The following is a 23,352-nucleotide window of genomic DNA, read 5'->3' as shown; positions in this document are numbered from 1 at the left end:
GTAATGTCGAAGTCAGTCTACATATATTATCATTTTTTTTTTTTATTTCAAGATACTTTATTTTCAAAACAGGTCACAACATTAAGCTTTTGGCCCATTCTGCCACTGTACAAGCTACAAATGCTTGCTGGGCAGCTGAGGGGGCACTCTTTAGTAGCTTGTTTGAAAAGTGAATAAAAATCCATATAAAACAAATATTCAAATAGTTTCCATAGGAACACAGATAAGTGTGACCCCATCTTCTAGTCGTCCATATTGCTGCATCTGTGCCAACCCTACTCTTACAAAGACATTTCAAAACTAGCAGTAATTAAGTTAAATGGTCCCCCCAGATCCCTTAACTTAAGCTAAATCTGTAGTGAACAGCTACAGAGCGGCATCTACACGTTGATACTAGTGGAGGTGCATGCTGCTGGGTGAAGTTTCATGCTGCTTTCCTGAGCACAAGACACGGGCAGAGTGCCAAAGTCCTGTTCCTCCACTTCAGGTGGGAAGCCATGGTTCTGGATTTGCTGCATGCACTGCCATGATTGGTTCTTTTCAGTTATAAACCACGTTAGGATTCATTTGCCACAATTATAAAAGCATGGAATGTAATTTACTCGAATTCAGTCCCCATTACTTCCTCTTTTCCTCCTCACCCCTCCTCTTTCCATCCCTGAACCTACTGATCTTTCTGCTATTTATTTAGTTTTTTTTTTTTTTTTTTTTTTTTTTTAAATCAGGGTCTTGTGGATATACATTATGGTCAGATTCACTGTGCTACATTCCTCTATGTACATAGAAAGTTTAGGTTCTTCCAACTGTTCTTCCATTATCCAATCCCTCCTCTTTATTTTCAAAATTGTATTTCCTTTTAAAGTACTTTAATAATCTGATATTTTAAACAAATGTCTCCTATTGCAAAATAATTTTTATAATGCAATGAATCATTCATATGAACACAGTAAATCTAAGCTCTCTTATATGTTGTGATACTGTTCATAAATTATAAAATATGGCCATAGATTCTTAACCCTTAATTACTCAATTCAACTTTTATAGGAGAGTAACAAGGCTGTTACCTAAAAAGGCCAAATTCTTCTTGCTTCAGAAATGTGGGCATTTCAATATGTAAATATCTACAGAGGAGGAGGTCTTTACGTGTTCATTTTTTTTTTCTGTTCTCTCATAGAATTCTATCACTGTTATGTATTTCTAAGGTATATGAAGTGCAAGACAGTGTTATACTTTCTCTAGTTTAAAATACCTTATTATTTCCTTTGACTTTTTTGAGAGGTTCACTTGAACTCATGTCCTTTAATGTTTTTCAATAAAGCAGAGACTTGGTTCCCTTTGGATGCTCCAACTGTGGACACTCCATTCCATGGGGACAATTCGTAGACACATTTGACAGACTCTGTTAACCTTGGAAATACACTGCCTTCTGGTCCTAGGGCATGCTGTAGGCTCCCTGAGGACAGAGAGAACTCTGGATCCACAAGGAGCTCTGGATCTGTCTGTGGGAAATGGGGTTTGGCCTTAGGATGGCCTTGTTTCTAGGCATTTCAGGGGACAGAAGGACCACGCATGAGAACTGTATATTGTCTTTTGAAGATAGAGTTCATACTGAGATTTTCCACTTCTGCTTAATATTATCATATTCCTTTAAAAATATTTGGCTTCTCTAAGTGAACTCCATTTTCTTTCATGTTAATGATTGTTTCCTAAAATATTTGGAAATCATATTAACATGAGAAAATAATCTATTTAATGGACTTGTGACTTCCTCTGAAGTATTTCTATCCTTAGAACACCAAGGAATGAGCAATTAATCACTTTTTTTCTGCTGACAGCCAATGATGCTCAATCATGATGGATAGTTTTGTTCAATATTGTCTTTTCTTCTTTAATGTGAGGTAAATGATACTATGAAGAGTTCAGTCATAAATTCTTTTGATACTCTTTGGGTGCTTGTTCTTTCTATTCTTTTGTGTTCATGACTTTATTAAATTGTTGGAGGGGGGGGCAAGGCTTTCTTCCTGTCATCCCTGAGACAACTGGAAAGAAAAAACACGGATCTTTCATTTTGCCACTAAAACCCAACTGTAGTTTGGTAAAAATGGATAGTTCAGAATGTTCATGTCTTGAAGTTCCCACTGAGCAAGCCCTTTCTGGTGGCAATTCTCGACTTTCTAGCATTAGTAGATTTTCTGTTTTTGCATATTCAATTAAATTTTAACTTAGCCAAACTTTCTTTGTAGAAAAACTTATCAGAGCCACAGCTGGTCTGTGTATTATGATAGGAAATGTCTCCACATTTAAAGCGCCATGCGATTTACTATTCTATTGTTCATATTGTTCCAATGCTTGCCATGTATCACTCCAAGTGATTCGCTCAGGGAGTGTTATTTGCACCAGTCTTAGGCTTCCTGTAGGGAAATCCAGGGTTGAGGTTTCTCTCGGAATTTCTCATGGCAAGTAGGGAAGATATGCAGAAACAAGTTGTAGAGGCTCAGTCAGGATCTTTTTTGAATTATGTAACAAAATCCAACTTTATTCTGCATGTCCTTATATTTCAAACATTTTAATTTAAAAAAGAAGAATTCATAGCATGAAATTCAAAATGTCAAAGAGTATTGAAGATATATATATATATCCATTTCAGTGATGAAGCTCAACTCCCAAACACAAAATAATAATTTTTGAAAGGTTTATAAAGTACCTGCAAACACTAAATAAAATTAAATATTAGTTTATAAATCCTATGGATTTTGTTTATAAAGTCACATTTTTCGAGTATTAGGTTTATAAAATTCTAACTCACTTAAACCCTAAAACGTTGTAATGACAATCCTAAATTCCTGTCTCATTTACATAATACTTCATCTACATTGTTTTAGTGAAGAAAAGCAAATATTTGCAGGAAATTAGACTATGCATTGTCCCTGATTCCATGTTTACTAATAGCAGTGCTCATTTCTTGAAAAAAATTTATCCAAGACAAGGTAAAACAATAAACATTATTACATAATATGCATTTTAAAGTCACATGTTAATTTAAAATGGAATTTGATATTCAACATCAAAATTAGAAAACATTTTTTAAAACCAGAAATTCATAAATACTTCTTCAACCATTGGCAGATGTTGGCAAAGATGTTCTTCGTTCCCACCTTTCTAAACTCTCGATTTTGCTGCTGGAAAATTCAAAATTAAATCCTGAGAAAATAAAGATTTTAGCTTTCACTTAGTCTTTTATCTCTTCCTTGGCTTACAGCTTAATCTTATCATCCCATTAGTTATATTTATTTGTGAATACAGGTAGTCTTAAAAAGAAGAAGAATTTTTAGTGCAACAGGTTCCATTCTTATAAATTTTAACTTCATCAAAATGATTCACAGTCATTCTTTTATTTACTAAAAACACAAACATTTAAGCAAAGAACATAAATAGAAGGCTTCATATTTTTGTCAACAGAATGTCTGGTTTTCCATTTTCTGGAAACCTAGTGTGGGGAGGCAGCTGGGCTGGCCATCCTCAGCTGGGCTTTCCACATCCTCCGCCTTCTTCACCTGGCGTCGCCCAGGACCCTGACTTACTGCTGCCTCCACAGGGTCTCCCTCTCCCTTCCATTGGGCCACTGGAACCCCAGCAGATGGTCAAACAAAGAAAGTAGAGGGAGAGCAGGGGTTAACTGCCGGAGTCCCTTGGGAGTGTCCTGGACTAGAGGGGTCCTCAGGACCTCTGCTAGGGCACCCCCTCCTGGGACCACAACTTCCTGGCTGCCAGCTAGGGCTTCAGCACCCTGCTGTGGTTCTCATGCTCCCCACCCCATCCCTAACCCTCTCTGAAGGAGACTAATTTGTGATATCAAATCCTGTGGTCTCTGAATGCTTCAGGAAACTTTTCAAAAATTCCTTCCTAAAATCTGAGCTTTCCTGAAAAAAACAATGTTCAATTTGATTAAACTTATGTTTATGTGAATCACAACACTTCAAAGTTATGTTTGGAGGCCACAAATCCTTAGCCTGGGAAATTAAAAGGCTCTTCAGATATTAAGACACACTTATGATCCTGTGTTCTTCCTTGGGTCTTCGCTCAGTGTTTCTTGATTAGGTTGTGATGTTTCAAATGCAGAAAACAAAGTCCTCATCAATATGGACTATTTAAGGGGAAAATTTCTCCATTTTTGCTCTTTTCAAGTTCTCAAAGTTAAGACTTAATGTCTTAAGAAGATGATCTTAAAAAGTGGCCTTCTTCCTAGGAGGAATTTTTAGTCTGTTTAATGGGGGCTCAGTGGCCTTCTTTGGATTACAATACTCCTTTTATTTGTTGAGTCTCTAAGAATGTAAGTGTTTTCTCTCCTCTGGCATATCTCCTACTGGTAGAGAACTTTCATTAAAATGCCTCCAAGGCTGAATTTTGTACAGTATAATCTTATAGAAGGATTCTTGGCATCCAGAGAAGAGAAATCAATTGAGAGAGGTTATTTCAGGTTATCTTTGGGGCGAAGTCTGAGTCAGGAGACAATTGGTTTTGCCGGTGTTGGGGGAAGCTGCATACTGCCAGTCTTATTTTATGTCTAGAAGTAACACATGGGGCTTTGGGAACTTTGTAAGTTTTGTTTCAATTTTAATTTTAAGAATGATTATCTGTTCCATTAGTGTTGATATCTTGCAGTTTGGGCTGGGGAGCCTGTACTTCTAAGGTGTAGAGTTCTATCACTTTGCTTTTGCAAATTATTTTATTCCATTAGGTAAGAAAGCATCTCCCTTATGACCTTCCCCCCTTCATATTGGTGCACTTTTGAGATCTTTCTTAGCTGTCTGTGAGAAGAAATAAAGGACTTTCTGTGTACTTCTGTAAAATTTACTTTCTATTGCAACCATGGAACGATAATTATGAAGGGGACAGCATTCTGAGGTATCATTTTACATTTTAACACCATTCCTGATACATCCAACCCTTGTTGTAGCCCTACAAGGCAGCTACTGCTATTTTCTTCCCTTTTACAGGTGAAGCAGAAGGAGCCTGTTCATGGTTTGAGTGTTGGCTGGGGATCTGCTGTGTATTATGCTATTTGGTCTCTCCTAGATATTCCAGGATATCATACTCTCGAATATATCAAGGGTATATGACATGAAATTTCAGGTCACTCTTTGCATTCTGGTTCTTGATTTTTGGAGTGTGAACCATAATGCGATCTAAAAGGACTTGGATTCCCTCCTTGGCACAGGACTGGGCACCATCCATCATTTGTCAGACCAGTGAGGGACCTTAGGTAAAGTCTGTGAGATTTAGGAAGGGGTAGTATACAGACGGACAATTAGAGTACATTCTCTGTAACCTCTACCCAAAGCTGGCTGGTCTCTGGGTATAAAATAGTATTCCAATGGAGATTTCTTTTCCTTCTTTTCATAAGTCCTCCCCAAATCCACTTTGCTTGATGGAGGAAGAAGTGTGAGCTCCTCAGGGGAGGAGGTGCTTAAGTAGGATAGGAAAGGTGGGGGACTCTGCACTCATCAGAAAGTTCACAAGACTGTATGAAGGTGAAAGCATAAATTTGGAGAGTTAAGATACTTAAAAATCTCTAGCTTTGTGGTGACTTCAACTTCCTATGTTCAAACAGCAGGTTTTATGACTAGTGAGTCCCTGTGTTGGAGAGCCCTTTTCCTCATCTTAGCACTGAGGCAGGAAGAGTAGCCTCTCATTTGCTCTGGAAGACTCTGGAGTCCTACCTGCAGAACCGAGGCTGAGATGAGCCCTGAAGGAAGCTCTGCTGATGTAAGCCGGGCAACGAAGATGATCAGACATCTGGATGCCCTGAGACTGCGGCTTCCTCAGCCTTTAATTGTCTTCAAATCAGCTTCTTGGCAGCAGATGTTATCTTTGAGGATGATGTTCATGTTGCCCTTGTAAAACATGATGTTAAAAATGAAATGGAGACATGTTTTGTTAAGTTAAATTATTAACAATAATTTTTTTGAAAAGGAGACTGTAACTATCAGAGTTGTTTCTGGTTGTCATCTCCAAAGTGTGTCAGTAACAGAGACCACAACTGTACAGGCTTGAGGAGGATTTTGAAAATGCAGGAATTGCTCAAAACTACAGATTTATGGGTTAACAAAAACACAGTTGAGGGCTGGGGCTGGGGCTCAGTGGCAGAGCACTCACCTAGCATGTGTGAGGCACTGGGTTGGATTCTCAGCAACACATAAATAAATGAATAAAATAAACATTCATCAACATAAAAAAAGAATAAAAAAAACACAATTGATATAAACTCAGATTGTAATCAGCTCATAGTCTGACTTGAAGGAAAGAATGGAAAAGTCCATATAACAAGAGAAAACAAAGGAGGCACCTATTAATTAAAATATGACCTCTTTTTCTTACCAGCAAACCCACATCCCCACACAGATCATGGACTTTCTACCTCAAAGTTGCAATGTGAACTTTCTAGGAGTTGGCATGCTCAAAAATAAAATAAATCCCTATAGATCTAAAGGGCTAAAGAAATTGTTTTTATTATGATACATAAGTACATAAAACTCTGTGGATATAATTTATATAAAACAAAAGCATGGAAATGTAATTACAAATAAATAGAAGTCAAATTATAAATCAATTAAAATTGAAAGTGGCATTTGCATTTGATGAGTGATGTTTTTCTGAATGTAAATCACTTCCGCCAGGTTTGTGCTTTACTGGTGTCTGCTGTACTCTGGAATTCATATTCACTGCCACGTGGGAGGGATTCATGTAATTCTCTTCCCGATTGTCTAGTTTTATTGGAATTTCTATGATACTTTCACTTGTACCTTACCATATGATCTTCACTTACTGCAAATATATTATTTTTGCTTGGTTTTCTATGTATTCTATTTTCCCTATAGTTTGTGGCAATTAAAGGCGTATTCCTTGGTGATGTCTGTCATTTTAATCACCCTCCCCAACGCAGCTGCTGAAATTACGTGGCAGTGCTTGGGAATCGGGCAGTCATCAAAATGATCCCAAATACACAATCAAAATGAAAGCTGCGAATTACATCTTTGAAACTCCCAAGGATCCCTGATAATACGTATCCTTGGATCCTGTCTTGATAAATGTTTGCTAGATCATTCCACTTGCCCCCACCTTTCCAACATTCTGTCTTGTTCCCTGGAATTCATTCTCTGTCCCAAAGCCCAACCTCTCCATGCCCATGTCCCAGCCACTGACGACTTTGACTTTCATGTTTTATGTCAATGCCGATTTGCTCCCAGAGCTTCACTCACAGTAGGCTTTGTGATTCCTCCAGGTCTTCAATCTTGACGCACCATCTGTTTGGATGTTTTCCTCACGTTTATGAACCTGATGGTCTTCATTTTTTTTCCCTTTAAGAGTCAGATTAGATGTTATACTTCTCTCTCCAGATTTCATCACTAGGCCAGACTTTTTCTTCCCTACACCCTTTTCTGTATTAGGTAGATCCTGAGTGTGTTCATCTCCCCAGTGGTCAGTAGCCCAAAGGTGGAGACATTACTTTTCTAATCTTTGGCCCAGAGCCTAGCGAAGGCTGGGGGTAGGTGCTCCTGCCTCCTCCTGGAGAGGGCATCAGTCTTCCTGAGCCCAGGGCAAGGGAGACGCTGCGGATCCCTGATATGGACCCACGAAAGGCTTATTAGTGATGAAACCTAAGTCAGGTGTCCAGGGAGAGTAGCACCTGAAAAAGTATTCCAGGAAGAAGAATCAGAACAGACAAAGGTAGCGAAGGAGAACAACCAGGAGAATTGGAATACATGGCGCAGAGGCAGCATGGTGCAGGTGGCGGGCGGTCCCTGCAGGAAGCTCAGCCTGGAAGAGACGCAGTGAGGTGGAAGGTTTGGAAATACCATGTGACATCAGTGAGGGGATTGATGTGGAAGCAAGCCTGGAGGCTGTGGACCATGCAGTGTTAAAGTTCCCCTCAGCCGGGCTGAACTCGACTGGTTCTTCCCAGGTCTTCTTGCTCCTGGCCTCCCTTTCCCTGGAGCACTAACTACAGAAATCTTCCTCTGCAGTTTTGAGGTCTAAGTCCTTTTCAAGGTTTCTTGCCAGTTTTACCACCTGGGATTTTCCTTGTGAAAGTCTGATCATCAAGCTCCCCAGAGAGCGAGATGTGCCTCAGCAGTTCCTTGGAATTGCAGGAGCTTAAGCTCAGTGGGAGTCCTGCTCTGAGAGTAAAACTGTGTGCTTTCAAGAAGAAGATGAGAGGAAACCAATTAGCAAACAGGTGGTCCTTGATCTCCCCACCCCAGGTCTTAGCACCCCACCTTGGCTCAAGGCCACATCTGGCCTCTCCTTATCACAATGCCCCAAGTGAGAGTGAAGTCTCCTTTGGTGCAATTTTTCTTTGACATCCTATAGAAGAACGTTGGACTGATACTTAGAGAAATGCTCTCCAGCTTAGCAGACTCTCCATGGTGAAGAGAGAGAGAAATGTGTTTTAGACGATTTGCTGAATCACTTCGCATGATTTGGATAAGGTGCAGATAAAACTGATGAAAAAGATAAAGAAATTGATTAGGGTAATCCTAGTTTTTCTGTTCTTGTTAAGGAACGGATGGTGCTGTCTTGTGAAAGGGCTCCTGAAGAAAAGGTTCACCTGCACACTAAGGAGGCCAGGACATGACACGAATGTCAAGGGTTGCTGATGTCACATGGAGATGGGTGCTGAAGAGGCTCATGTTCTCAGCACCCTGTGGGGGAGTCCAGAACCTGAGTGTGGGCGTGATTGTCCAGAGGCAATGGGAAGTAGGGGGGTCTTACGAACATCAGTATGCAGAAGGAAAATCCCTTATGCATCAGTGTACACAAGGGAAGAATTTAAGAAGCCATAAGAAGAAATCGTAGAAGACTATAGTGGAGAAGAGGTTAGTGTCAGAGGATGTAAAGACAAGATGGTGTCACAATAGCACTGGATGCAGGCGGGACATCCAGCAAGAGAGAGGTTGCGAGGGGCCTCACACATCCTGCAGCTCACCCTGAGTAGGGAGTGTTAGGAGAGGGGTTTCCAAACATCGCAGAACATAGGCACAGAAACTGAGAACATAAGGCAGAAATCAGAGCTGGAGCCACCAGCCACCACAGGGCAGAATGTCCTCAGCGTCCCCTCTCTTACCACCAGCTTTATGAGCCCTGTATTCAGCTCAGGCCTGATTATTGTGCCACTTGGAATTAAAGATCAATCTGTATTCCTTCAAACCTGGGGCCTGAGTCACTGACGACTCCTTTCTTAACCTCTCTCTCCTCCAGCTAAAGAAATGATTCCCTGGGTTGGTTCTTTCTTTTCAATCCTGCATTTCTCCCTTTTCATGATGTTGATGCAGACTGTGGTCATTGTGTGCAGCCACTTGCCATTGTCCCAAATTCCTGTGATGATTTGTTTTCTGTCTAGACAAGGAGTCTCACCTTTGAAAGAGGAAAGCTTTGCCTTTTTTTTTTTTCAGATCACAAATTATAGTGGTTTATTGACAAAATTTCACCCTAAGAATTTTGAAAGCCCACCCTTTTCTGCCTGAACTTCTTGCATTAAAATTCAATGTGTGCTATTTCAACTGAGAAGGACATCTTCAAAATCATGTGTGAACTGGTTTACTTACCACGGGCATGGCTGAGGGAGTGTGGAAGCTTCTAGAAAGAGGAGACACTGTTAATCACGACACCACTGATGATTTCACAGAGAGAGACATCCTAAAGCTTTCTGCCCAATTTCTAGAGAAATGTAAATCCTCTATTGATCAACACTAAAACCCCAATACTAAATCACTCATCCTGTAAAACAGTAGAATATTTTCTGTCAGAGTTCCAAGACAACACAATGGGGAAAGAATAGCTTCTTCAAAGTAGAAGACAGGGGAAACTGGAATCCACAAATAGAAAATGAAGTTAGACCCTTGTTTTGCACCATATATAGAAATCAACTAAGAGAATAGACAACAATTTTAGAGGTGAAACCTGAAACTGTGAAACTCCCTCAGGAAAGCAGAATGGGAGAGTCTCATGACAGAGGTCTTGGAAGTGATGTCTTGCGTGTGAAATCAAGAGCACCAACAAGTAAAACAAACAGACAAGTGGAACTGCACCAGACCCAAACATTCTACACAAGGACCGGAGTGACCCACAGTGAATAGGAGAACTATGAAATGGGAGGAAGTTTTGGAAGCCATACATCTCATCTGAAGCTAATATCACTGTATGTGAGGACCTGCTGCAGATCGAGGGCAAAGGCATCAACAACAGAAGCAGTGACAAAAACAAAACAAAACAAAACAAAAAAAAACCCATAACTCAGTAGGCAACGGGCAGAGGATTCCAATAGAGCAAGGGATGGAAATGTCTGAAGGTTCTATGAAAAGAGGCTCATCATCACCAGTCTTCAGAGAAATGTGAGTCAAAACTGCAATGAGATATCACTTCACATCTATTAGGATGACTTTATCAAACAAACAAATAAAAAAAGTAAAAGTAAAAACAAAAAAATAGAACTATTGGAAAAGATGTGGAAAAATTAGAACCCTAATACATGGGTGGTGGGAATATAAAATCCCACAGTTGCTATGGATAACCTGCATGGAAGTTCCTTGAAAAATTGAAAATAGAAAAGAGCTCTATGATCTGGTATCCCACTTCTGGGTGTATATTCAGAATAACAGACAACAGAATTGTACTCAAGGGCTGGGGATATAGCTTAGTTGGTGGAGGGCTTGCCTCCTGGATTTTTTTCACAAGGTATGGACGTCCAGTTTAGAAAGTGAGAGGACAAGCACCTAACTCTGTGATGCTTTCACCAGTACAGTCTGTTATTATTTTTAACTATTCAATGTTGCCCTCTTGGCGAAGGGAGGCTTTAGAGTCATCTGTGTATTGATATCCAGCTCTTTGATTTGCTTTGGCTTCTATGATGTGAATGTGTTCTGTTTTAATGACAAACGGGGCAATCAGCCAGTTACGCCGTGTCTCTGCTCTTTCTCCCACAAGATCAATAGACTCCAGAAGGCAGGTGCTCCTTCAGGCTTAGTATTGGAATAAAGGGATCTTGGAAAGTCTCACGGCCAAACCAAAATGGACTCACTGCTAAGGGTTTGTTCTCATTTGTTTGTTTCTGTTGGTGTCACATATGTTAGGCTAATTATTCAACAGCTACCTGACCAGAGGTTTTTAAGAATGATATAAGGGCTTTCTACAACCTAATAATAAAAATAAATAAATAAATAAATAAGTAAATGAATAGTCAAAAGTCACAGGTGCCATTTCAAGGAAGAGGACTAAAACAGACACGGTAACTCACAACTAACCTGGCAAATGCAAATTAATATTTCACATGCAACATCAGAGTGGCAGTACTCAAGAAGTTAACACCAATATAGTGAGTGAGTGAATTAATAGAGTTTCATGAAATATTTATATTGGGATTTCAAGTTGATGCATCATTTAGAAAAGCAACATTTGAGGTGGTACCAGTTGGATTTTCCTCACACGCAGCAAACAGGCAATTCTGCTAAGTGATGCACATTCACAGAACAAGGAGTGAATAACCTGTGACACTTCAACACACTGCAGTATAGTGAGTGCCCTACAGGTGCCCCTAGCAGAAAGAGTGGTGCAATGCAAAATAAAAAAGCAACCTTCCAGAGATAAGACTGCATATTAACTCCTTAGGTATAGTTATGAAATAATAAAAAGTTAAATATCTACTCTTTGGAATATAAATGCACTATGAAACTTTAAAAAATTGAACTAGAATGCAAAAATTGAAAGAAATGAGTGGATTGGAGGAGAAAACTAGGCCAGTAGGACAGGGTAAGTGACTACACAGTTTTGGGTTGGGTTTGGGCAGCAGATTCACAGAGATTTTATATCTCATTTAATATAGAGATAGTTTTATTGAACAGCTTGAATTTGAAAGCATATAGAAGGTAATTAAGATGATTTTATTCAGGCTCCTGCAATAGGAAGAGGTTACTAGTGAGGAACGTCTCCTAAGAGGAGGGGAGCCCAGAGGCAGCTGAGCAAGGGTAAGGAGGAGGCCTGGGCAGCGAGGTCCTGTGGGAGGGTTGTCTGTCTCCAAGTGATAAAAGGATGGATGTATCTTCATCATTACTGTTTCCTGGGAGCTCAGGGCTCTGGTAAAATTCCAAGCTGTTGCTCCTGTCCTTATTCAAGATAACAATATGCATCTCTGAGCAGCTCTGAGGTGAGCATCCAGGCTACAGAGGGCTAGTCTCTGAAGATTCTCCTTGGCGTTAGTCCTGCATCATCCCTGAAACTAGATGTTGAAAGGAGGTAGTAAAGGTCAGGTTTAAGGTCCTGGAGATGAACCATCTTTGAACAGGAATGACAAAAATAAAACAGCAAATTTTCATATGAAAGTTTGTATTAGAGGGGCTGGGGTTGCAGCTCTGTAAATTGCTCCCAAATTAACAGAGAACTTGCCTAGCATGTGTGAGGCACTGGGTTTGATCCTTGGCACCACATTAAAAAAATTAAAGAACAAAATAAAGGCATTCTGTCCATCTACAACTACCAAAAAAATAGTACTGATAATAAAAAGTTTGTATTAGAAGATAGGAGATGAACCTCGAGAGTAAAGGAACCAGTCCAATGGAGTCCAGGCGGTTGGCAAAGGAAAATCTTCAGTTATGGAGAATGTTGAGAATCTTTGTTTGCTTATTTTTAATTGAAACATAATAACCATGCATGTATATGGGATACAACATGATTTTTTGACAGATGCACATGAGAATGTATAATGACAAAAGTTAGGTAACTAGCATATCCATCCCCAGATCGTAGGTGTTTTTGGTGACCTCTTGGTGATGTTGACGATGGCCTTGTTATCATTAGTAAAAAGGCAGACCAATTATTTGCTAGAAATCCTTTGTGGTCCAGGCTGTGGATTGCCCAGAGAGAAACCCAACCATGCTTGGTCTATTGCAGTAAAGAGTCCTCTGATGTTTATGCTAAGCTTTTGGGCTTCAGCTCCCAGGTATTTTTTTTTTTTCATATGTTAAGGAAAAAAGTCTGGATAAAAAATCAGCTAAAATGCCCATAAGAATCTGGACAGTCAGGATTTTATTCTTGGTGACATGCATCCAGACAGGAGGGAGAAAAAGTGAAAATGTTAGCTTGGAGGACAGAAATGATATATTGAATGAAACTAGAAACAGTCAAAATTTGGTTTAAAAAACTTGAGTAAGAAAGCAGAATACAGTCCACTTCACAGATACTTTATTAGTTTTCTATAGATGCTACAACAATATTCTGAAAATACATAATATTTGCTTTCTAGGCAGGTTACTAAAGCGATAGAGCGCAATACTTTACAACATTTTACTCATAATGAACCAATAACAGAAGAACATTTTGTAACATTATCAGAAAAAAAAGCCAAATTCCAGCTTTGCATCCATATTCTCCCCAATTTACAATGGGATTACAACCTGATAAGCCCCACATAAACTGAAAATATGGTACATTTATAATGCATTCAGCGCCCTGTCCTACAGAGTATTGTGGTTAATGATGCAGTACGCTCAAGAGCAAGGGGAGTTTACCCTGGTGATGAGTGCCCAACTAGATATGTGGTTACCCCAGGGCCTGGCATCCCGGGAGTGGGAAACCATGTAAACTTGGCCAGAGAAATGATCAAAATTCAAAGTACAGTGTCTACTGAATGCACATTGCTTGAGCACCTCTATTCTAAGTTCAAAAAATAATAAGTTGAACCATCGTAAGTTGGGGACCCATCTGCATTTTATACTAAAGTTAGTGTATTCAAGTATAACTAAAAAGAACAAATAAAAATAATAATTAACTAAAAAATAAAGTTAATACAAAGTTGGTAATCTTATAAATACCTTATAATCAAATACATTACACCTTAGCCAGCTTTCAATATAACAAATAAAATTTCATTTCTCAGAATTTTCTACTATTTTCTATATTCATCTATGTTTTATTCAGTGGGTGGAAAACTTACCTCTTTCTAATTTTGGAATAATAATAATTTTACTTCAGGATAAAACTATAGCCTTTTTCTGTAAAAAAAAAAAAATTCACCCTGCATAACTGATATGCAATATTCTGTCTCACTGCAACTAAGAACCAGGGTAGGCCTCAGTTATTGATTATAAGTTCTACCCCAATAGCCTCTGTTCTGCAGAGAGCACAAAAAGTGGATCATGGTGGACTCTTCATATACCAGCATTTTGGCACTGTCTGGAAGAGTTTATAAATGTACTTGAAAAGTCTACTAAATGAGGATAAAAATTGAACACACATAATGGAATGGCTGTGGATATTTAGAAATAGAAAATTGGAAGCTTTTCAGAATGTCTTGAATATAGTCAACACTCCAGTGTGTGTTCAGAGGGAGGGCTTGGAGCTGCAGCCCCTTCGTCACTTACATCTTCATCTTGAGAGCAGATTCTCATATTTGCCGATGTATTTGGGGTGACAAAAGGCAAGTCTCAACATTCATCATAATTGGGAAAGCCTTTCTTTCAGCAAATGATTTGGATACTGTTCTGGTTCACAAAATATGTTTGCTATTGGGCTACTGGAAAGATCTGTTTCTGATAAAAGTGGACCCATAAGGAAACAGTCACCTTCCTACCTGCTTTTGGATTAGCCTTTGGAGGCCATGGTGGCCAATTTTGTTTTTTAATCCTCTGGGAACAAATTTCAGGATAAAAGTTAGGGTCCCAGTGCCGCAGTCCGGCTGCAGCAAAATAACCGGGGGGTGATGAACAACTTGTGTAGATTGATACAGCAGGAGTGGGAGCCGTTTATTGTAAGACAACAGAGGTATATATACATTCCACACAGCTTATCTTAATTAGCATAAACTAGATACAGCAGTCAACCAATAAGGAATCTCCACACTTAATGGCTCGCTGGTGTTACTTCACAAACCATTCCCTCTGGCATTTTGCCAGGCGCCATCCAGACTTGTTTACAGACTCTAACATTTTCCAGGCGCCATCCTGACTTGTTTACAGACTCTAACATCCCGGAGTTTGAAGCAAGGTGGAAACTCCTCTGTAAATAACGACCTTGTAAAAATCTGTACTCGAAGCACCAGTGGGAATTTTAGGTGACATATTAAGTATTCTTATTGTTTAAATCAGTCTTAATTAAGCATTTTGTTAGGTGGGACAAATGCGATCCAGCTGAATGCGGTGAATGTTATGCTAACCAGTGGTTGAATTAGTACACAGTTTTGGAGGCTGAAGTCCAAATAGCATGGGACCAACTATTGGAAGGGCCCCTGGTGGCATCATATTCCTGTGGAAGGCATTAAGAGGGGGAGAGATTACATGGCAAGACAGGAAGCCAGAGCCTGGGGAGAGTCCAGGGTAGTGTTTTACAACTTTCTCTCATGAGACCTAAGTCATGGTCCCATAAGAACTACCTTAATCTCTTCTGATAACAGTGTCCTCAGTGACCCAGTGACCTCCCCCTAGACTCTGTGTGTTACACTGTCATGATGGGACAAACTTCCAACACTCAGGCTCTTGGAGAACACATTCAAAATGCCCAAAGCAGAGCAGTCACCACAATCAAAAAAAATCATCAAAATGTTCGAGTGACCATACTATTCAGGAAATTTCATCCAAGTCCTTCAAAGGAAAGTTAATCCTGTGGAGCTTGAAGATGTCTACAGTAGACATGAAAGAAAGATAAAAGAAAGGGGAAAAAATGTTTGACAGTGACTCTCAGTCCCACCTGCTAAGGCAAAGTGAATATATGATTTAAGAAGTAATTACAGGTTGACATTTATTTCTTCCTCTTAACATGATTCTTTAGCAATTCCTCATGTTTGTTCTCTGTTATGTCTATAAGTTAACCTTAGTGCAAAATAATTAAAATTTTGTAGTGCAGTCATATCTTGGTTTGCCCCAGATAATACTGGTTTTGTTGAAACTGGATAACTAATATAATCATCAATTCCATTGTCAACAGTGCCTTAGCTGTAACCTTTTCCTATCTCCTGTGATAAAGAAAAAAAGAAAAGATCTAGTCAAATTCTCCTGTGCATATGTTAATGGAACTTTCTGATGAATGCATTAATGTGTTCACTGCTAAAGAAAACTAGAGTTCTCAATTATAAAATAGATTTAGTCATGTAACCTCATTTATCTGGGAGGCCTAATGTGAACAAAATGAAATTTATTAATTTACCAGGGCATGGTGTCCTGGAAAATGTCATCTTTGCCTTCTAATTAAGGGAGCTATAAATTGGAGATGTTTTATAACCAAAAGGATTTCTTTTATGCAAACAATGTTTTGCATGCATAGTTTAGAACCTCAAATACTCAACCTGAGTCACAGTGTGTTCTAATGTGACACAAGGGGCCTCAAAAGGTACAGTGACGACCCTGAACTTCTGAAAATTCATTGTTTGCCAGACTCCACTGTATGCACATAGATACACTGTAAAATAATGTAAAAAGAACTCAATATAATTTATATGCATTATTTTTGTCAAGTCTACTATCAAAATGATATTAATCAGCCATATATTGACCAATAAAGGAAATAAATATTTGACACCTTTTACTCAACTGATTGTCAAATTGAACAAGGAATGAAATTTTTTTAGAGCCTGTTAAATTCTACAAAACTTCAAGCTGATCCAGAAGGAGTGAGCAGATAAGGCAGGCTATGACAATTGAAGGACCACCAACATTTATTGAAGTTTCACCTTTGGGAATTAATCATTGGTATCTTGAAGACTTTTCCTGTTTTCAAGTTCCCCTTACAAATGCTTAGCTCTGAAGGGAACAATAATTTAGAGCAGTTGGGAAAGCACACCAGTGACTCTGTGAGAACAAGATATGTTCTGTGAATGTACAGGAAACAATCTGACAGGCAACTGAGAGTGAGAGTTACCTTTGACACCTTCTTTAAATTTTACCTGAGTCCTCATCCTTTTGTTAGAAAAAGGGGATGCTGACCTGATTGCAGAGTCATAGAATCATGGCATTTTAATTCTGGAAGGGAACTTAAATATGAGCTAGTTCAACTCGATTTTAAAAAATGAAGAAGCTGCTCCATAAATTCACATGCATTGCAATCTAATCTATAAGAAAGACTTTCTGTTTATTACCATGCAAACATAGCCAAAACGGCTCCTTAGAAAGTAAATCTGTGATCTAAGTCGTGATCCAAATTGCTTTTTACAGAGATACAACTGGGGACCAGGATAAAACTGAAAATCTGTCTTTTTAGTAAAATGGTATTTCACTCATTAGGATAGGATTTTCGACAGTATAGAGAGAGTGGATTTGGTAGGTTCATGGGTCATAAATGTTAGCTCTATTACATGCCTACTTTAGGATTTAATTATTAAATCAACTTTCTTTAAAAGGAATAATGCATAACAATGACTTTGGGAATTGAGCTTGAGATAAAAGAGAAAAATAAAGAACTTTAGTTCTTATAATTTAGTGGTATTTCATGCTACTTACTTATTCCATGTTCAGCTTCTTGGCTTCCTGCATATTGAGAGATGGAGGCAGCGTTGTCAGAACTTCAAAGGGCCATCTGAGGACATAATGTCGATTGTCAACTAGTCAGAATGACAGCGAAGACATGGAGCACTGGGCTCAACTTCTACCCCCTGAGTGACCTAAAATCCTACAAAATAAGCTTGGAGCTTAGTAGCAAGTGGAAGCTACGAATCCATTAGCAACTCTTACAGCTGGGCAACCTCATGATGGCATTTAGAAACCATCAAGAGTGTGTTAAAACAGGTAAACAAAGTCAAAAAGAATACACACAGATCTACCAAAGTTACAGAATTTTTTAAAGTGATAGGTTAAAAAATATAGAAGATTAAATTTAACTTAGAACATAGATGATTCCAAACCCTAGACCGTTTTCCACATTTAGCTAACAAATACTTAAGTGATAAAGTAAAATACACTGCATCTAGTACAAGGTGCCTTCCTTGTTGGTTTACCTTCATTCGTGATCCCTTACTTGAACTGCCAGGATGCACCAACAGGACTTCTCTGTATGGAACACCAGTGCATTCCTAATTCTCAGGCATCATTAGTGACTTCTAGTGATTACTTAGAGCAATGTAATGACAATTTCAGGACTTGGAATTTGAAAAATGGAAAAGCTGTCTACTTATTGTTGGCCCAATGAATCTTATTTATATTACAAGAAGTGGTTGGTATAGAAAAACCATAGAGTAGACAAGCAAAAAGAAGCAGGACCATCCCGCAAGAGGGAGGGCTGTTGATCCTTTGAGAGCACAGGGCTCCTTCCAGATTCCAATGAAGAGATTCAGATAGATGAGAGGTAGGATTCCAATTCTTAAAAATTCTTTTATCCATTTCTCTTCTTCACTTGAATCCTTCACTTGGATTCTTGAAATCTCAGAAGAAGATTGAGGTAATTGAATAAAACTCTATGTTTTAAATTCAAGAGTCTGTGGGAAGTTCAATTGCAAAGGGAATCCACACCATAAAAGGAAAGAGACTAAGCACCTGACTTGGTTCCTCCACACTTATTCCTGAGGGCTTTCCCGTTTATTGGATGATGGCTTCATCATCCAATACTTACCTGTTGTCATTGTTTTTTTAAACAAACATTTCATGTTTTTCTGATGTGCATTTTAGTCATGGATTTTAAAATAAATACTAGCATCAAATACACAACACTAGTGAAAAAGTTGCTTTAGAATATGCAATGGAAGTAATAGAAAGGCACAGTAAGCCTTTGAAAGTAAAAAAAGAGAAGTAGCCATCTTCCTAAAAGCAACCTGTTCTCAACAATTTACTCAACCCTCTATAACAAACACAGTAAATCAAGGTGGATATTCCAGCACCAAGAGGAAGCTCTCTATCACACCGTCTCTGCAGCTCCGCACCCAGAAACTGTGATGTGACACTACCTAGGAAGAGGATTGGGCTTTTGCCTGTTGTGGACAGGTCTACTGGATGTCTACTCATAAAACTTGCTGAGATGGGGTTTGAGCTGAGGAGAAGGTTAGAACTTAACAGGACTTCAGACTACGAGTCACATGCTTCAATCCAGCTGGAAAGGTGGTCATGGGCTCCATTTTCTTTCTTACAAACCTTGATGTGGAGAGTTACAAGAGTGTTTAGTTAAACCAGATTCAGATATCTTTGGTTTCCTAGCCAAGTGCCACTAACACTGACCCTAGACCCACCATAACCTCAACATCCACCGGATTAGTTCAATTAGGACTTTCTTATTGAATACAGTAGTGTGACAAGAGAATCCATAGGTGATTCCAAGAGTCATGACTGTGTAAATATTTCCCTTAAAAATCCCTTAGGATACCTCAACATTGGAGACCATTATTATTTGAATGTGAGGTGTCCCCCAAAGGCTCATGTGTGAGACAATGCAAGAAGGTTCAGAGGAGAAGTGATTGGGTTGTGAGAGTCTTAAGCCAGTCCGTGAATTAATTCCCTAATACAAATTAACTGAGTGGTAACTGAAGTGATAGGGTGTGGCTGAAGGAGGTGGGAATTGAGGGAATGGATTTGGGATATAAATTTGTATGTGGCAAGTGAAGACCTCTCTCTCTGTTTCTTGATCATCACGTGAGCTGCTTCTCTCTGCCACACCTTTCCACCGTGATGTTCTGCATCACCTTGAGCCCTGAGGAGTGGAACTGGCCTTCTATGGACTAAGACCTCTGAAACCATGAGTTCTTAAATAAATTTTTCTTCCTCTACAATTGTTCTGGTTGGGTCTTTTAGTCACAGGAGTATAATAGCTGACTAAAATAGAGACTTAAGTTGAAGTCTATTTTCTCCCCAGCATTGGAAGAGACCACAGTTTTTTAGTTGAGCACTCAATGAATTCATCGCCTTTCATTTAGGAGATACTTTTTAAAGAAAGCTATGCATTTTTGAGTCCCTGGAATTACATTCAAAGCCCAAGATGCTCATGTTGTGAACAGCTAGAGGAGTGAGCTTGGTGGAGGTATCACTGGTTCAGTTACCCACCTCATTTACTCTAGAGTAATACTCATACTGAAGAGTGGGCAAACACCTTCATTCTTTAGATTTTTCCCTCCTTTCTCTCTCACACGTGTGACTGCATTTTGCCCAAGTTGAGCATGTGACTGATATCGAATCACCGTATAGGTACCATGGGTAACGCTATTTTAGAATTCGAGAAGAAAAATAAGAAAATTTAAGATGCAGTCTTTGCCCTCTGGAGAGTAAATATATACAACATAAAATAAGTAACCAAGGTTACAGAAATCTTATTTCTGCCTTACTTCATCTGCATACTTCATCTTGAGTTAGGATCTTGATTGTAGAATAGTATATTTTGGTGAGAAAATCTGAAGATAGATGACCTAAGTTTGAATCTTACCTCTAATACATATTAGATAGGTAACTTAACCTTTATTTTGAAATTAATATGAGATTCAACGAGGCAATATTTGTAAAACACTGTTAAATAAATAACTTTGGGCTTGTTCTTAAATACTGATTCTGATTTCTACTCTTCTCTAAGTAACCGGAAAATTGGCCACTAATGAGAAATACTAAATACCTGCTAATGGTGGATGATTCAGAGATATTTTATATATTGAAAGGGTTAACTGTCATTTATTTGTTTCATTGAGCATTCCTTGCTAAAGGGAATGCTGATCTATTTGTTGATTTATTTTACCTTCATATTTGACATTGCTCTCAATAAGACCATTGTCTTTGATGTGCACAATCTGCATTTCTGAAGCACATGAACCAGGTATCCAGCATCCTCTCCTTCAAATGGCCTTCCCAAACATTCCTCAGTCTTGATGAGTTCCTATTCTTCTCCCCTACTTGCTTGGGTAAGGTTGTTAATGGCATTCTCCATATTACACTGAAATGATCTAGAATCTTCTGGGAAAAGTAGTCTTGGTTTCTTATCCTCAAACACCTTTTATAGCACATAGCATGTAGAAGACTATTGCCCCTGTTTGTTTTGTTTTTTGCCTTTCCCTTGCTGTTGGGAATTGAATCCAGGGACTCACTCTTTCTTTAAAAAAATGTATATTTATTTTAGCTGTTGATAGACTTTTATTTTATTTATTTAAATGAGGTGCTGAGAATCAAATCCAGTGCCTCACACATACCAGGCAAGTGCACTACTGCTAAGCCCCAGCCCCAGGCCCCAGGGACTCACTCTTGCTAGGCAAGCCCTCTACCACTGAGCTGCACCTATTTGCCCAACCAAACTTAAATTACAACTATTATGAGGGCTTATAAGATCAAAGTCTGCACATACAATGGCATGTTTGTGACCATATAGAATACTGTCCAAGGAAATCCAGCAAGAGAGTGCAGGAAGGTTGTAAACATTTCTTACCATAAAATTACATTCCATCGAAAATGTACATTCCATCGAAAATGAGGGGCATGTTTTCTCTAAATTTCCTTATGGAATATTCATCCCTCCTTTACATATTTTTCTTCAAAGAGCTTATATAGTTTCAGGAATCCTGGTTTATGACTTCTTCTCACCCCTGTGTTAATCGTGATATAAAATAACTCCTCCGACAACCACACCATCAAATGCAAGTAATTATTTATGCTAATCATAGTCAAGATCAAGATTTATGAAAAAAAGAAATAACATCTGAACATTTTAATAGTATGTAATAAATATTGCATAAAGGTAATAAGAGCATAAAAAGATGTGTTTAACAATGTAATTAGATAACAAAGAGATTTCAATTATTTTATAGAAAATACAGTTTTTTAAAAAAAATACTAGCTTGGAGTACATGTCAGAAGGTAGAAAAGCGTAATAATTTAGAGAAAGAACTATAAATAATCAATTAAAAGAATTATACAAAGCTTCCAGTGGTCATTAAGTATGAAAGTGAAGATGAAATTTATTATACAAATATTTTCACAGGAGCAGAGTAACTCAAAGCCAAAAGTAAAAAAAAAAAAATCAGGCAGGCTCACTGATAAATAGGATTGTTTATATTATAAGTTTCATATATGACATACAGTTTCATGTTGACTTTTAGGATTTCTTAAAGATCTTTCTTTCAGGTCAATCAAATAGTTGTATACTACATACTGTCAGAATTCCTTAAAATCAGTAAGAATGTTAAATTTTACAATTACATTTGAGAAGGTAACTACTTTATAAAAAGAATATGGTTATAATTGAATTTGCTTTTTATATTTTGGTTGGTTTTTGACTTTACCAAAGTTGATATCTTCTTGCTCAATTTCCATAACAGTTTCAAGAACCGCAGTGTGCCACTGTTCTTGAGGTAAAATCAAGGGGACCTACAAATTAAGAACCCTTTATACTTTCTTTCCTATTTAGAAGTCAGACTAAACTGACCTCTATTAAGTGTAGGGATTCTGATTACAGAGAACTGGATTTATTGCATCTGTCATTTGCTTGATGTGTTAGTCTGTTAAGTTGTCCCATGTTCCTCTATCAGAACTATGTGGTGGTATTTGGTTTTCTGACTCTTCAGAGAGATGAAGATGTTCTGGGGAACTGTCAAGCACAAGTCCAGGAATATCTAGACTGACAATGGAGCCCAATTCCAGTGTTCTGTTCAATTCTGGGGTCGGGGGTGTAAGTGGCTAGTTGGGGCTCTAATTTAGCCAGGATTCCACAGAATTCCAAATGATAGTTCTTCCTAATTGCCACACCATGGGGGTTATTCATAGGTGCCCACCGTCCTTGGGTGAGAATAGCTCTGTCGTGAACATCTGCAATGATCAGATGTTGAAAGAACCTAGTGGCATAGAGAAAAACAGACTAGAACTCAAATGCTGAATGCCAAATGTAATTGAGTTTACCTCATTTAGCCCCACCTTCTTCAGCACCCACCCTGGCTAAGAGCGAGCTTTCCACATGATACATGGGGCCATGGCAGGAATATGAGCAGTCTTTTTTTCTCCTTCCTGCTATTGACTTTCTCATCTGTCATGCAACCATTTGGGAGGCTGCAGACTAATATAACATTCATTATAGTCAGTGAAATAGAAGTAGAAAGAAGGATTTTGTTCTGCTGGCCAAAGAAATGTCTCCGAGAGAGCAACCTGTCTATTTCTTTCTTCTTCAGTCAAATTTAGAGCCAGATGTCACAGTAAGTGTTTTATAACTTGCTGACTCAATGAGTGTCCCAGAAAACCCACATGCATCTAAAACTTTTGAAAGCTTTTCACATGCAAAGTTTGAATTTCTTTGTAGTGTGGCCATGTTGAGAATTCAACCATAGAATTATGGACAGTAAAGCATCTGAGCTTTCTATGTGGCATGTAGATGTGGCCCATGGAAGGGACATTGGATTAGGCAGAGGGATTGCTGTGTCCCACACAGCTA

This window comes from Callospermophilus lateralis, unplaced genomic scaffold (assembly GCF_048772815.1).
Source record: "Callospermophilus lateralis isolate mCalLat2 unplaced genomic scaffold, mCalLat2.hap1 Scaffold_609, whole genome shotgun sequence".
Taxonomy (NCBI): Eukaryota; Metazoa; Chordata; class Mammalia; order Rodentia; family Sciuridae; genus Callospermophilus; species Callospermophilus lateralis.
Note: the sequence above shows the minus strand (reverse complement) of the source record.